Source organism: Ranitomeya variabilis, chromosome 1 (assembly GCF_051348905.1).
Source record: "Ranitomeya variabilis isolate aRanVar5 chromosome 1, aRanVar5.hap1, whole genome shotgun sequence".
Taxonomy (NCBI): domain Eukaryota; kingdom Metazoa; phylum Chordata; class Amphibia; order Anura; family Dendrobatidae; genus Ranitomeya; species Ranitomeya variabilis.
The window spans coordinates 763,782,017-763,796,517 of record NC_135232.1 but is presented as its reverse complement, the minus strand read 5'-3'; the positions used below and the strand labels follow the sequence as shown (position 1 = coordinate 763,796,517).

Sequence of the window (14,501 nt, the reverse complement as noted above, 5' to 3'; positions counted from 1 at the left end):
CCAAATGGTGCTGATGTAAAGCAGTCATGATGGAAATGTTATTTATTAATGGTTTTGTGTGGTATGACTATCTGGATTAAAGGGATACTCATTTGAAAATTGATGATTTTTAAAAATTGTCACATTTCTGATATTTTTATAACAAGACGTAAAACATCAACTTAAATTTACAGTTATCACAAAGTATAACGCGTCACGCAAAAACTATCTCAAAATCAATGGGATATGTTGAAGCGTTCCAGAGTTATTACTACGTAAAGTGACAAATGTCAGATTTTTAAAAATTGGCCTGGTCACTAAGGGGTTACGAGTCAATTGCCTTTGTTTGTTTAGGAACATTTACAGTTAGTTCCTTTTTTTTTTTTACTACGGTTTTAATAATAATACGACTTTTAATGGATGAGGTTTTTTTCATGAGACTGACATGATGAGACATCAGACTGTTTTTTGTAGGTCTGAGTAAGAATGTATGCAGACATTATTCAATAGAATATCTAGTTGTTCAGATTACGTTGCATAAACATAAACGTTGGTGATCCCTCTAACACTGACCCAAACACTAGACGTATGTAACACCAAACAGAACAAACAGAAGATGTGACAAAACAGTTCATCTATATACAATTCTGTGCCAGGACATTTTCCACATGCTGCTTCAATCTCTATGAAATGGAGATGGTTTACCTTGGATTGGGTGGGAGCTGCTACTCCTGGCAAGGTGTGTGCTAGGTGACTGAGTAGGTTTCGGTTCTCCTACCTGAAATGAGAGACCTAAACCCCTCCTTTAGTGACGAGATACTGAACTAACAGGTGTGGTTGGGAGAAAGGTGAAAGCTGCTGAAGTTGAATGTTAGGAGGAGGAAGTCTTTATGTCTTTTAGATCTAAAATGCCAAGGGCATGATTGTGACTTCTTGCTGCAACGTGCCAATGATGTCAGCTCCTTGTCTTACCCAACACTATTAGTTCATCATTGTCTTATAATGAGAAGTAATTGCCAATAGTGGACATGCCATATATTACACTGGCATCATGTGCACTGATACGCCATGCTCTCCTTTCATGAATTTCTGGAGGTTTTACACCATGTAACTTATGTAATATAATACAGATGATTTGTATAGGATCTGATTTTGTGTTGCCCACCTGAGAATTTAATAGTGGAGTCTCAATCTAAGGGCTCATACTCACTTGCGCGAGACTCGGATGAGTCTCGCACAGCAATACCCGGCACTGCACCTAGCACAGAGGAGTGGAGCGTGCGGCTGCATGTATTCCTATGCGGCCGCACGCTCCGATCTGAGTGCTGGCAGCAGCACCGGGTATTGACGTGCGAGACTCATCCGAGTTCTTCTATCAAAAGCTAGTCGCTGGTAGGTTACCAGATACTTATAGGCACAGTGAGCAACACAAGGTACCTACATTCAGGACTATAATGGGGAATATGTTCAGCGCCATAATAATGATGAGAGCATATAAAGGAGAAGCGCACACAGAACTAGATTAAAAAACAAAAATCTTTATTCAATTATTTAACCACTTCATGACCTTAGACGTATCCATACGTCCATGTCAGCTGGTACATAACGACCTTGGATGTGTGAATACATCCTGGTGATTTTGCGAGCAAGGAGGCTGTGTGTGACCGTTCACCGCTGTATGTCAGCTGACACCCTGCTCTCAGTGCCAGGAGCGGTGCCCGCAGCACTCCCAGCACTTTAACCCCCTAAATGCTGCGATTGCTGTGATCCCAGCATTTAGCGAGCAGGCAGAGTAAAGAAAGCCTCTCTGCCCTTGCATTGGAGCCCCCGTGACGTCATAGCAGGGGCCTGATCGTTGCCATGATGACCCGATGTCGTCGACATCTGGGTCATCAAGCACTAGCAAGTTAGTTGGATCATGCGCAGTGCATGATCTAAGTTGCGTCTGCAGGGCTGACAGGCTATAAGGTATAGCAATGCTGCTGCAGCAATTAGACTGCGAAAGTCAAAGCGTGGGACTAAGTAAAAAAGTAACAATAAGTAAAAAAGTTAAAGTTTTTTCGCGGAGGTGTCTGAGATCTGTTTGAGCTGTTATTAGGTTTATATGGTTGGCCCCAGCAATTGATCCTCTTATTTGGAGAAAGTCCATGAAATGATTGTACCATTATAGGATGATTGGCTGATTTATACTGGGCGTCATTGTAGACCCATTACCCTACATGATTCCTTTTTGACTTACCACCTCTGCTCTCTCTTTTTTGCAATAAAAAGCATCTTTTAGTGTGTGACAGCAGCCAAACATAAAAACCTGATATAAATCTGGAATTGCTGTAATAGCACCGACCCGAAGAATAAAGTCGCCTAATCACTTATACTGCAGGAGGAACAATGTAAAAAATAACTAGAACTAATTCTTCACCTACTGTTGATTTTTTTTCATTCTGCCTCCCAAAAATGGCAGTAAGGCCCAGTTCACATTTATCCTGCACTCTATGCTGAGCATTTACACTGAGGTTTCCGTGTAAGTCTCTGAAATAAGTGATTCAGACAGAATCCCCATTGGAAGATTCCGTACAGTGAGGCAAATGGAGGCACAGTGAATGCTGTCTGACCTGTGATGCGGCAGTGTCTGTCTTTTTATTAGGATGGTATAAAAGTGCCGTCGGCCACAGTTTTATTCACCTCTAAAAAAAAGACACCTCTGAACAGAGGCCAGACAGAGTCCAGAGTAACTCTGCTGCCTCATTATAGTGAATGGATTCCTAGGGGGTTTCATCTGAATCACGTCACTCAGAGATTTAGATGGAAACCCCAAATTACGTGCTCAGCGTAGAGCACCGGATAAATGTGATCCCAAACGTTATGTAAAATGTTCCCAATAAAAACATCAACTCAATCCACAAAAAAAAGCAAGTCCCCACTCAGATCTGTCATCTATTAAGGGAAATATAGGGGGCTTCCATGTTAAGGTACCTTCACACTAAACGACTAACGATAGCGATCCGTGACGTTGCAGCGTCCTGGCTAGCGATATCCTTGTGTTTGACACGCAGCAGCGATCTGGATCCTGCTGTGATATCGCTGGTCGTCGCTGGAAGTCCATAACTTTATTTGGTCGTCAAATCGGCGTGTATCGTCGTGTTTGACAGCAAAAGCAACGATGCCAGCAATGTTTTACAATGGTAACCAGGGTAAATATCGGGTTACTAAGCGCAGGACCGCGCAAATAACGTCACCGCTGTGCTCTGCTTTTACTTTACGGCCGGCCGGCGCTCACAGTCAGTGCGGGAAGCAGACGGCCAGGGACCTGACGGACATCAGAAGGTGAGTATGTACTGTTTTTTTTTTACATTTACAATGGTAACCAGGGTAAACATCGGGTTACTAAGAGCGGCCCTGCGCTTAGTAACCCGATGTTTACCCTGGTTACCCAGGGACCGGCATCGTTGGTTGCTGGAGAGCTGTCTGTGTGACAGCTCTCCAGCGACCAAACAGCGACGCTGCAGCGATCGGCATCGTTGTCGATATCGCTGCAGCGTCGCTTAATGTGACGGTACCTTTACTGTTAGTACAAAGGCTTTGTAAAAGCAAAATGGCTCCTCACCCTCCAAAAGAAATTCAGAAAATTCTCTGCTCCCAAATTCAAATGCCCCCTCCCTTCTAAAACCCCTGTGTGCCTAAACCGCAGTTAGTGTTAACATGTTTGGCATTTCTGTAGCGATGAGAGCCAGCCTAATTGCCTGCATGAGCTAGGCACAATGTACGTGCACTACAACATACTGATCACTGCAATATACTTTTCACTACTAGAGATGAGCAAACGTGTTCAGAAAATGTTCACCAATTTCAAAATCGGCACGAAAGTAACACATTCGGATTCGTGTTCGCTTTCACAAGCATTTTTACTCAGTTTTGGCAAAAGTGTGTCACAGTTCAGTAAATCATCGTGTTTCCCCTAATGCTTTTGTATGACTTTGGCTAGGATAGTGGTTCTGTATGATGAACAGGTGGGACAGGGGGACATGTTTGATGAGGGGAGGGAGTGTGGAGAGGTTAGGGGAGCATCTGAAGAGATTACAGGAGCGGCGCAGAGAGGTCGATCCTGCGCTAGTGCTGAAAGTGAACTTGTCAGTTAAATAGATAGGATCTTGTCCTGTGTGAAATCGATCTTCCAGCATCTAAGTAGATTGTGCAAAAGCTGTGTGGTAGTATCTGGAAGCCCAATTTGCTAAACCAAATCGTTTGTGCTAAAACTGTGTTTCAGTGGCAAATCAGAAGGCAATATTTACACTTAAAAATTGTTAGGCCTAATATAGTTGTGCAGCGACGAGGCCCAATTAGCTACTCCCAATCATTTGTGCTAAACCTGCATTTCAGTGGCAAATCAGAAAGACAACTTTCCACTTAAAAATCGTTAGGCATAACAGTGTTGTTCAGGCACACTATCTAAGAAAAAATAATGATTGTTCATTTAGAGACAGGTGGCTGACAGCTGTGGGCCTAAGGTTGTGAAACAGCAAAGTACAAGAGGGGAAGGCTACTTACAACATGAGTGGGAAAAAGCGAGGTCGTGGTGGAAAGGGGAATAGGCTTGGTGTTCGACGTATACATGGGTTAGGTGTTAATGTGAATGAAAGCTAAACTGAACAAACACTGTCTCATCCTATCCAAAGACCACTGACAACATCTGTTTCCGGCCGGGCTACTCGACACCCTTTCTTTGGCAGCTGCACACCTGTATGTCTTGTAGATGAGGCTCAGAAACAGCATGTGTTACAGTGGGTGGCAAGCGCTGCACCAGGTAGCCTCTCCTCCTCTTCCTCTACCTTAACCTCACACACAGTACAATCCTCAGATGTGGCACCCCAATCACCCTTGTTTGAACCCACATCAAAAATTTTCAAATGCCCAACTAACTGTGGGGAACCTAAGATGAGCCAATCTGAAGAGCTGTTCACACATTGTATTCCATGGGCATCAGAGGTCTGCTCTGTAGAATCACAGAATCCAGAGGAGGAAAGCAGCTGCACCAATGACCAAAATTTTTTCATGTTGGATCGGGGGCGGGACGAAGTAGAGCCCAAGCAGAATCCAGACCCTTGTCACCAGACGTTAACCTCCAAGGGTGGAGGTGATCCTGATGAGACTTAGGATTGCGGAGTGGGCACAGGTGAAGGACCTCTGCATCCCTCCGCACAGTTTTGAAATGGTTACTAAAATGGTCAGCGCTGTCGATGCCATCATTAGCATCACTATTCCGGTCATCTACATGCTGGAGCGCACTTTGAATAGACTGCGTGAGGAGGTGATGGTCCCATAGGAAGAGTTGGAAGCGAAGGAGGACGCGGAAGGGATAATATCTAAAATTTCAGGACTGTCTTTGCACAGGCGTGTGCCATGGGAGTTTGGCTTATAGCGATCAAGGGGGACTCAGAGTACCAAACTTTTAGTGAAGATGCAGCAGCCAAATAACACATTGAGGAGGACAAGGTGATGCGCAACAGTCAGGAGATGAAGGGGATAATGATTGGCGGGAGGGACGGAGGAAGTGATGCAAAATTGATGCATAGTCCAAATAGCTAATAGGTTGCCTGTATTCCAAGGTGTGTCAGAGGCCTATTATACTGTTTCTACTGTGTGGAAAATGATGGCACTTTAGAGCTGTGTGACAATATTTTTTTAAATGTGGAGACTCCAAGTTGGGTCTCTAACTGGTGGGTTGCCCGTGTAAGTAGGGCTCCCAGACAAGCCGGTGTGTACTTACTTTCAGTCAACTACCTGTGTTATTATTCTTACTTTTTTATCAACAGTAGTCTATAAAAATGATGTTTGTGCCATCTGAGTGTGGCTGGAATAAAAAATAAAAAATTGGAGGGGTTGCATGAGATGTGAGGTCTCCCAGCTAAGAAGGCTTACACCGCTCCCTTAACCACCAGGTCCTCATTAAAACTTTAATTCCAAGCTGTAAATACTGGCACAGACCCTGATAACTCATGCATGAGCCATGGCTGACTGCTTGTGTGCCATTATAACAGATTCTACTGTGCGTCAATTGATCAGACAACTACCTGTGTTACTATTCTTACATTTGTCTACCAATAGTAGTCAATGAAGCTGATGTTTTTTGTCATCCCTTAAGGGGTTGTCTATGCGTTTGGTTTTGCCTCCCATTGAATCTAATGGGGTTCAGATATGTTTGTTGAACCATTCGTCTAACTTCGGCGAAACCAAACTTTGAAAGGTTTACTCATCTCTTGTCACTACCACGGCAGTTTGCAGTTTTGACTCAGCAACATCCACTGCTGCTTGTTTCTGGAGATCACCTATGGAGTCAAAATCATCACAATACCTGTAGATAAATTCCAGAAGGGGTATAATCTCCAAAATGGGGTCACTTGAGGGGGAGTTCTGCTCTTCTAGCACTTAGAGGCTCTGTATATGGAGTCTGCAAACTATTATAGAAAATTCTGCGCTCCAGGATGCCTCCTGTATAACAGTACTGCTTAGCCATATGGTGAGCCTCGAGAGGTATAGTGCTATTTACTAATAGTGCTCCGTCCTTCCCGAGACTCACTGTATGGCTAAGCAGTATTGTACAGCCACATATGCGGTATTTCTACATTTAGCAGAAAGTGTGGGACATTTCCCAGTGTGAAAATGTAAAATCTCAGGTTAAAACTAAATTTTGATGGGAAAAATGTAAATTTTTTTTTCATTGCCCAATGGTATCAAATTCTGTGACCCACTTGATGTTCACTGCAACCCTAGATTAATTCATTGAGAGGCGTAGTTTGTAAATGGGGTCCCTTATTGGGGGATTCTTCTGTTCTGGAACCTCAGGGGCTCTGCCAATGTGACATGGCACCCTCAAACCAGTCCATCAAAAAATGAAATATGGAGCTTCTTCCCTTCTGAGCTTTGCACTGTGCCTCAAATGTAGTTTTTGACCACATATAAGGACTCAGCATACTCAGAAGAAGTTGCACAACAAACTTTGGGATCCATTTTCTCCTGCTATCCTTGTGACAATAAAAAATGTGGGTGCTTAAATAACTTTTTTGTGGGAAAAATGTGATTTTTTTATTTTCACAACTAAGTTATAAACTTCTGTGAAGCAGCTGGGGGTTCAAGGTGCTCATCACACATCAAGATACATTCCTTGAGGGGTCTAGCTTCCAAAATGGTGTCAATTGTGGAGGTTTTCCATTGGTTAGACACATCAGGGCCTCCTGAAACAAGACATGACACAGGCAGACTATTCCATCAAAGTCTGCATTCCAAAACGTCATGCCTTTTCTGAGCCCTGCTGTGAGCCCAAACTGTATTTTACCCTGACATATGGAATATCTGCATACACAAGAACAATTGCAGAAAAAAAATTGGGGTCCATTTTCTCCTGCTATTGTCTAAAAAAAATTGGGGCTAAAATAACATTTTTTGGGGGGGAAATTTGATTTTTTTTATTTCCACGGCTTTACTTTATAAACGTCTGTGAAGCACCTGGGGTTTCAAGGTGCTCACCACACATCTAGTTAAGTTACCTGAGGGGTCTAGTTTCCAAGGAACATCAGGGGCTCACCAATTGCGACATGACATATGCTAATTATTCCAGCAAATTTTGCATTCAAAAAGTCAAATGACACTTCTTCACTTCCAAGCCCTGCTGGGCGCAAAAACAGTAGTTTTCCCCACATATGGGGTGTGGCGTACACAGTAGAAATTGCATAACAAACTGTATGGTGCATTCTATCTTGTTACACTTGTGAAAATAAAAAAAATGGGGTCTAAAATAACATTTTTGTGACAAAAAGTTAAATGTTAATTGTTTCCTTCCACATTCCAAAAATTCTTGTGAAGCACCTGAAGGGTTAATAAACTAATTGAATGTGGTTTTTAGCAATTGGAGGGGTAAAGATTTTAGAATGGTGTCACGTTGGGGTGTCATACAGACCCCTCAGTCACTTCAGATGTGAGGTGGTCCCTAAAACAATGGTTTTTGTAAATTTTGTTGGAAAAATGAGAACTCACTGGTCAACCTTTAACCCTTATAACTTCCTAACAAAAAATCTGTTTTAAAAATTGTGTTGATGTAAAGTCAACATGTGGGAAATGTTATTTATTAACTATTTTGTTTTATACAGTATAACTCACTGATTTAAGGGCATAAAAGTTTGAAAATTGCTAATGTTTTTACATTTTTGCCAAATTTCCGTTTTTTCAATGTCATGAAAAAAACAATCTTAAGCAGTAGGATCCTTTGAAGTGTTCCAGAGTTATCACTTCATAAAGTAACAGTGGTAAGAATTGTAACATTTGGCCTGGTCATGAAGGTAGAAACAGCTTTGAGGGGTGAAAGGGTTAAATAGAAAATGTTAAAAAGGTAGGGCAGGTGAATACTGGCACCACGTATTTGCAAAGTACAAATAATTAGTGAAACATAACTAAATGCTGCTAATTTATTGGCATTGATCCATGATAGAAAGTCTATTGAAAACTAGTACTTGCCATAATTCTATACTAAAGTGCTATGTGCAAGGACAGTGATGGTAGGACATAAGAATAAACAACAGATAAAGGACATAATTCAGCCGTTACCAAGACAGTTGTAAGGATGACTATACACTTTACCTGAGCCAACCGATGGTTCCACTTCCTCTACACGCGTTTCGGCAGGCGGGCCTTCTTCTGGGTGAGTGGCATCATGGCAACCATAAGCCCCTTAAATATGTGAGTCCAATCACATAACAGGTAACAAATGGCATGTGGTTTGACAGAATGAATAAATCATATAAATGTGTTTGCATTTTGAAGTGAAAAATCCCTCTGGCAAACAAGACTTAATACTTGGTGGCAAAACCCTTGTTGGCAAGCACAGCAGTCAGACTATATTTGTAGTTGATGATGAGGTTTGCACACATGTCAGGAGGAATTTTGGTCCACTCCTCTTTGCAGATCATCTCTAAATCATTAAGATTTTGAGGCTGTCGCTTGGCAAATCGGAACTTATTTTCCCCACTGTATATACAGGGAACCCTAATTTAGATACAACATTAACCCCTTCATGACCCAGCCTATTTTGGCCTTAATGACCTTGCCGTTTTTTGAAATTCTGACCAGTGTCCCTTTATGAGGTAATAACTCAGGAACGCTTCAACGGATCCTAGCGATTCTGAGATTGTTTTTTCGTGACATATTGGGCTTCATGTTAGTGGTAAATTTAGGTCGATAATTTCTGAGTTTATTTGTGAAAAAAACGGAAATTTGGCAAAAAATTTGAAAATTTCGCAATTTTCACATTTTGAATTTTTATTCTGTTAAACCAGAGAGTTATGTGACACAAAATAGTTAATAAATAACGTTTCCCACATGTCTACTTTACATCAGCACAATTTTGGAAACAATTTTTTTTTTTGCTAGGAAGTTATAAGGGTTAAAATTTGACCAGTGATTTCTCATTTTTACAACAAAATTTACAAAACCATTTTTTTTAGGGACCACCTCACATTTGAAGTCATTTTGAGGGTTCTATATGGCTGAAAATACCCAAAAGTGACACCATTCTAAAAACTGCACCCCTCAAGGTGCTCAAAACCACATTCAAGAAGTTTATTAACCCTTCAGGTGTTTCACAGCAGCAGAAGCAACATGGAAGTAAAAAATGAACATTTAACTTTTTAGTCACAAAAATGATCTTTTAGCAACAATTTTTTTATTTTCCCAGCGGTAAAAGGAGAAACTGGACCACGGACGTTGTTGTCCAATTTGTCCTGAGTACGCTGATACCTCATATGTGGGGGTAAACCACTGTTTGGGCGCACGGCAGGGCTCGGAAGGGAAGGAGCGCCATTTGACTTTTTCAATGAAAAATTGGCTCCAATCTTTAGCGGACACCATGTCACGTTTGGAGAGCCCTCGTGTGCCTAAACATTGGAGCTCCCCCACAAGTGACCCCATTATGGAAACTAGACCCCCCAAGGAACTTATCTAGAAGCATAGTGAGCACTTTAAACCCCCAGGTGCTTCACAAATTGATCCGTAAAAATGAAAAAGTACTTTTTTTTCACAAAAAAATTATTTTAGCCTCAATTTTTTCATTTTCACATGGGCAACAGGATAAAATGGATCCTAAATTTTGTTGGGCAATTTCTCCTGAGTACACCAATACCTCACATGTGGGGGTAAACCACTGTTTGGGCACATGGTAAGGCTCGGAAGGGAAGGAGCGCCATTTGACTTTTTGAATGAAAAATTATCTCCATCGTTAGCGGACACCATGTCGCGTTTGGAAAGCCCCTGTGTGCCTAAACATTGGAGCTCCTCCACAAGTGACCCCATTTTGGAAACTAGACCCCCCAAGGAACTCATCTAGAGGCATAGTGAGCACTTTAAACCCCCAGGTGCTTCACAAATTGATCCGCAAAAATGAAAAAGTACTTTTTTTTCACACAAAATTTCTTTTAGCCTCAATTCTTTCATTTTCACATGGGCAACAGGATAAAATGGATCCTAAAATTTGTTGGACAATTTCTCCTGAGTATGCCGATACCTCATATGTGGGGGTAAACCACTGTTTGGGTGCACGGCAAGGCTCGGAAGGGGAGGCGTCCCATTTGACTTTTTGAATGGAAAATTAGCTCCAATCGTTAGCGGACACCATGTCGCGTTTGGAGAGCCCCTGTGTGCCTAAACATTGGAGCTCCCCTACAAGTGACCCCATTTTGGAAACTAGACCCCCCAAGGAACTTATCTAGATGCATAGTGAGCACTTATAACCCCCAGGTGCTTCACAGAAGTTTATAACGCAGAGCCGTGAAAATAAAAAAATAATTTTTCTTTCCTCAAAAATGATTTTTAGCCCAGAATTTTTTATTTTCCCAAGGGTAATAGGAGAAATTGGACCCTAAATTTTGTTGTCCAGTTTGTCCTGAGTACGGTTATACCCCATATGTGGGGGTAAACCACTGTTTGGGCGCACGGCAGGGCTCGGAAGGGAAGGCACGCCATTTGGCTTTTTGAATGGAAAATTAGCTCCAATCATTAGCGGACACCATGTCGCGTTTGGAGAGCCCCTGTGTGCCTAAACATTGGAGCTCCCGCACAAGTGACCCCATTTTGGAAACTAGACCTCCCAAGGAACTAATCTAGATGTGTGGTGAGCACTTTGAACCCCCAAGTGCTTCACAGAAGTTTATAACGCAGAGCCGTGAAAATAAAAAATGTGTTTCCTTTCCTCAAAAATATTTTTTAGCCCAGAATTTTTTTATTTTTGCAAGAGTAACAGGAGAAATTGGACCCCAAAAGTTGTTGTCCAGTTTCTCCTGAGTACGCTGATACCCCATATGTGGGGGTAAACCACTGTTTTGGCACACGTCGGGGTTCGGAAGGGAAGTAGTGACGTTTTGAAATGCAGACTTTGATGGAATGCTCTGCGGGCATCAGGTTGCGTTTGCAGAGCCCCTGATGTGCCTAAACAGTAGGAACTCCCCACAAGTGACTCCATTTTGGAAACTAGACCCCCAAGGGAACTTATCTAGATGTGTGGTGAGCACTTTGAACCCCCAAATGCTTCACAGAAGTTTATAACGCAGAGCCGTGAAAATAATAAATGTGTTTCCTTTCCTCAAAAATATTTTTTTAGCCCAGAATTTTTTTATTTTTGCAAGAGTAACAGGAGAAATTGGACCCCAAAAGTTGTTGTCCAGTTTCTCCTGAGTACGCTGATACCCCATATGTGGGGGTAAACCACTGTTTGGGCACATGCCGGGGCTCGGAAGGGAAGTAGTGACGTTTTGGAATGCAGACTTTGATGGAATGGTCTGCGGGCATCATGTTACGTTTGCAGAGCCCCTGATATGCCTAAACAGTAGAAACCCCCCACAAGTGACCCCATTTTGAAAACTAGACCCCCCAAGGAACTTATCTAGATGTGTGGTGAGCACGTTCAACCCCCAAGTGCTTCACAGAAGTTTACAACGCAGAGCCGTGAAAATAAAAAATCATTTTTCTTTCCTCAAAAAAGATGTTTTAGCAAGCAATTTTTTATTTTCACAAGGGTAACAGGAGAATTTGGACCCCAATATTTGTTGCCCAGTTTGTTGTGAGTATGCTGATACCCCATATGTGGGGGTAAACCACTGTTTGGGCGCACGTCAGGGCTCGGAAGGGAAGTAGTGACATTTGAAATGCAGACTTTGATGGAATGGTCTGCGGGCGTCACATTGCATTTGCAGAGCCCCTGATGTTCCTAAACAGTAGAAACACCCCACAAGTGACCCCATTTTGGAAACTAGACCCCCGAAGGAACTTATCTAGATGTGTGGTGAGCACTTTCAACCCCCAAGTGCTTCACAGAAGTTTATAACGCAGAGCCGTGAAAATAAAAAATAATTGTTCTTTCCTCAAAAATTATGTTTTAGCAAGTAATTTTTTATTTTTGCAAGGGTAACAGGAGAAATTGGACCCCAACAGTTGTTGCCCAGTTTGTCCTGAGTACGCTGGTACCCCAAATGTGGGGGTAAACCACTGTTTGGGCGCACGTCGGGGCTTGGAAGGGAGGGAGCACCATTTGACTTTTTGAATGCAAGATTGGCTGGAATCAATGGTGGCGCCATGTTGCGTTTGGAGACCCCTGATGTGCCTAAACAGTGGAAACCCCTCAATTCTAACTTCAACACTAACCCCAACACACCCCTAATCCTAATCCCAACTGTAGCCATAACCCTAATCACAACCCTAACCCCAACACACCCCTAACCACAACCCTAACCGCAACACACCCGTAACCCGAATTCCAACCCTAATCCTAACCCTAATCCCAACCGTAGCCCTAATCCCAACCCTAACCACAACTGTAACCCCAACACACCCCTAACCCTATCTGTAACCCTAACCACAAGCCTAATCTTAACCCTATTTCAAACCCTAGCCCTAATTCCAACCCTAACTCTAATTCCAACCCTAACCCTAAGGCTATGTGCCCACGTTGCGGATTCGTGTGAGATTTTTCCGCACGATTTTTGAAAAATCTGCAGGTAAAAGGCACTGCGTTTTACCTGCGGATTTACAGCAGATTTCCAGTGTTTTTTTGTGCGGATTTCACCTGCGGATTCCTATTGAGGAACAGGTGTAAAACGCTGCGGAATCCGCACAAAGAATTGACATGCTGCGGAAAATACAACGCACCGTTTCTGCACGGAATTTTCCGCACCATGGGCACAGCGGATTTGGTTTTCCTTAGGTGTACATGGTACTGTAAACCTGATGGAAAACTGCTTAGAATTCGCAGCGGCCAATCCGCTGCGGATCCGCGGCCAATCCGCTGCGGATCCGCGGCCAATCCGCTGCGGATCCGCGGCCAATCCGCTGCCAATCCGCTGCGGATCCGCGGCCAATCCGCTGTGGATCCGCGGCCAATCCGCTGCGGATCCGCGGCCAATCCGCTGCCAATCCGCTGCGGATCCGCGGCCAATCCGCTGCGGATCCGCGGCCAATCCGCTGCCGATCCGCTGCGGATCCGCGGTCGATCCGCTGCCGATCCGCTGCGGATCCGCTGCGGATCCGCGGCCGATCCGCGGCCGATCCGCTGCCGATCCGCTGCGGATCCGCGGCCGATCCGCTGCGGATCCGCGGCCGATCCGCTCTGTGTGCACATGCCATAACCCTACCCCTAACCCTATCTGTAACCCTAACCACAAGCCTAATCTTAACCCTATTTCAAACCCTAGCCCTAATTCCAACCCTAACTCTAATTCCAACCCTAACCCTAAGGCTATGTGCCCACGTTGCGGATTCGTGTGAGATTTTTCCGCACGATTTTTGAAAAATCTGCAGGTAAAAGGCACTGCGTTTTACCTGCGGATTTACAGCAGATTTCCAGTGTTTTTTTGTGCGGATTTCACCTGCGGATTCCTATTGAGGAACAGGTGTAAAACGCTGCGGAATCCGCACAAAGAATTGACATGCTGCGGAAAATACAACGCACCGTTTCTGCACGGAATTTTCCGCACCATGGGCACAGCGGATTTGGTTTTCCTTAGGTGTACATGGTACTGTAAACCTGATGGAAAACTGCTTAGAATTCGCAGCGGCCAATCCGCTGCGGATCCGCGGCCAATCCGCTGCGGATCCGCGGCCAATCCGCTGCGGATCCGCGGCCAATCCGCTGCGGATCCGCGGCCAATCCGCTGCCGATCCGCTGCGGATCCGCGGCCAATCCGCTGTGGATCCGCGGCCAATCCGCTGCGGATCCGCGGCCAATCCGCTGCCAATCCGCTGCGGATCCGCGGCCAATCCGCTGCGGATCCGCGGCCAATCCGCTGCCGATCCGCTGCGGATCCGCGGTCGATCCGCTGCCGATCCGCTGCGGATCCGCTGCGGATCCGCGGCCGATCCGCTGCGGATCCGCGGCCGATCCGCGGCCGATCCGCTGCCGATCCGCTGCGGATCCGCGGCCGATCCGCTGCGGATCCGCGGCCGATCCGCTCTGTGTGCACATGCCATAACCCTACCCCTAACCCTACCCG

General features: G+C 44.3%; 1 protein-coding gene across 5 annotated transcripts in view; it reads right to left on the bottom strand.

The window, feature by feature from the left end:
* HSH2D (hematopoietic SH2 domain containing) overlaps window positions 1-14,501 on the bottom strand; it is a 317,087-nt gene that overhangs the window by 93,264 nt on the left and 209,322 nt on the right. The window contains exon 1 of one of the 5 annotated variants that reach the window (XM_077271840.1): window positions 685-804. The exons of the other annotated variants lie outside the window; for them this stretch is intronic. The gene's annotated coding sequence lies outside the window, so the exon portion shown is untranslated. Of the gene's footprint in view, window positions 1-684; window positions 805-14,501 lie in introns of those variants that run through there. 5 annotated transcript variants of the gene reach the window in all.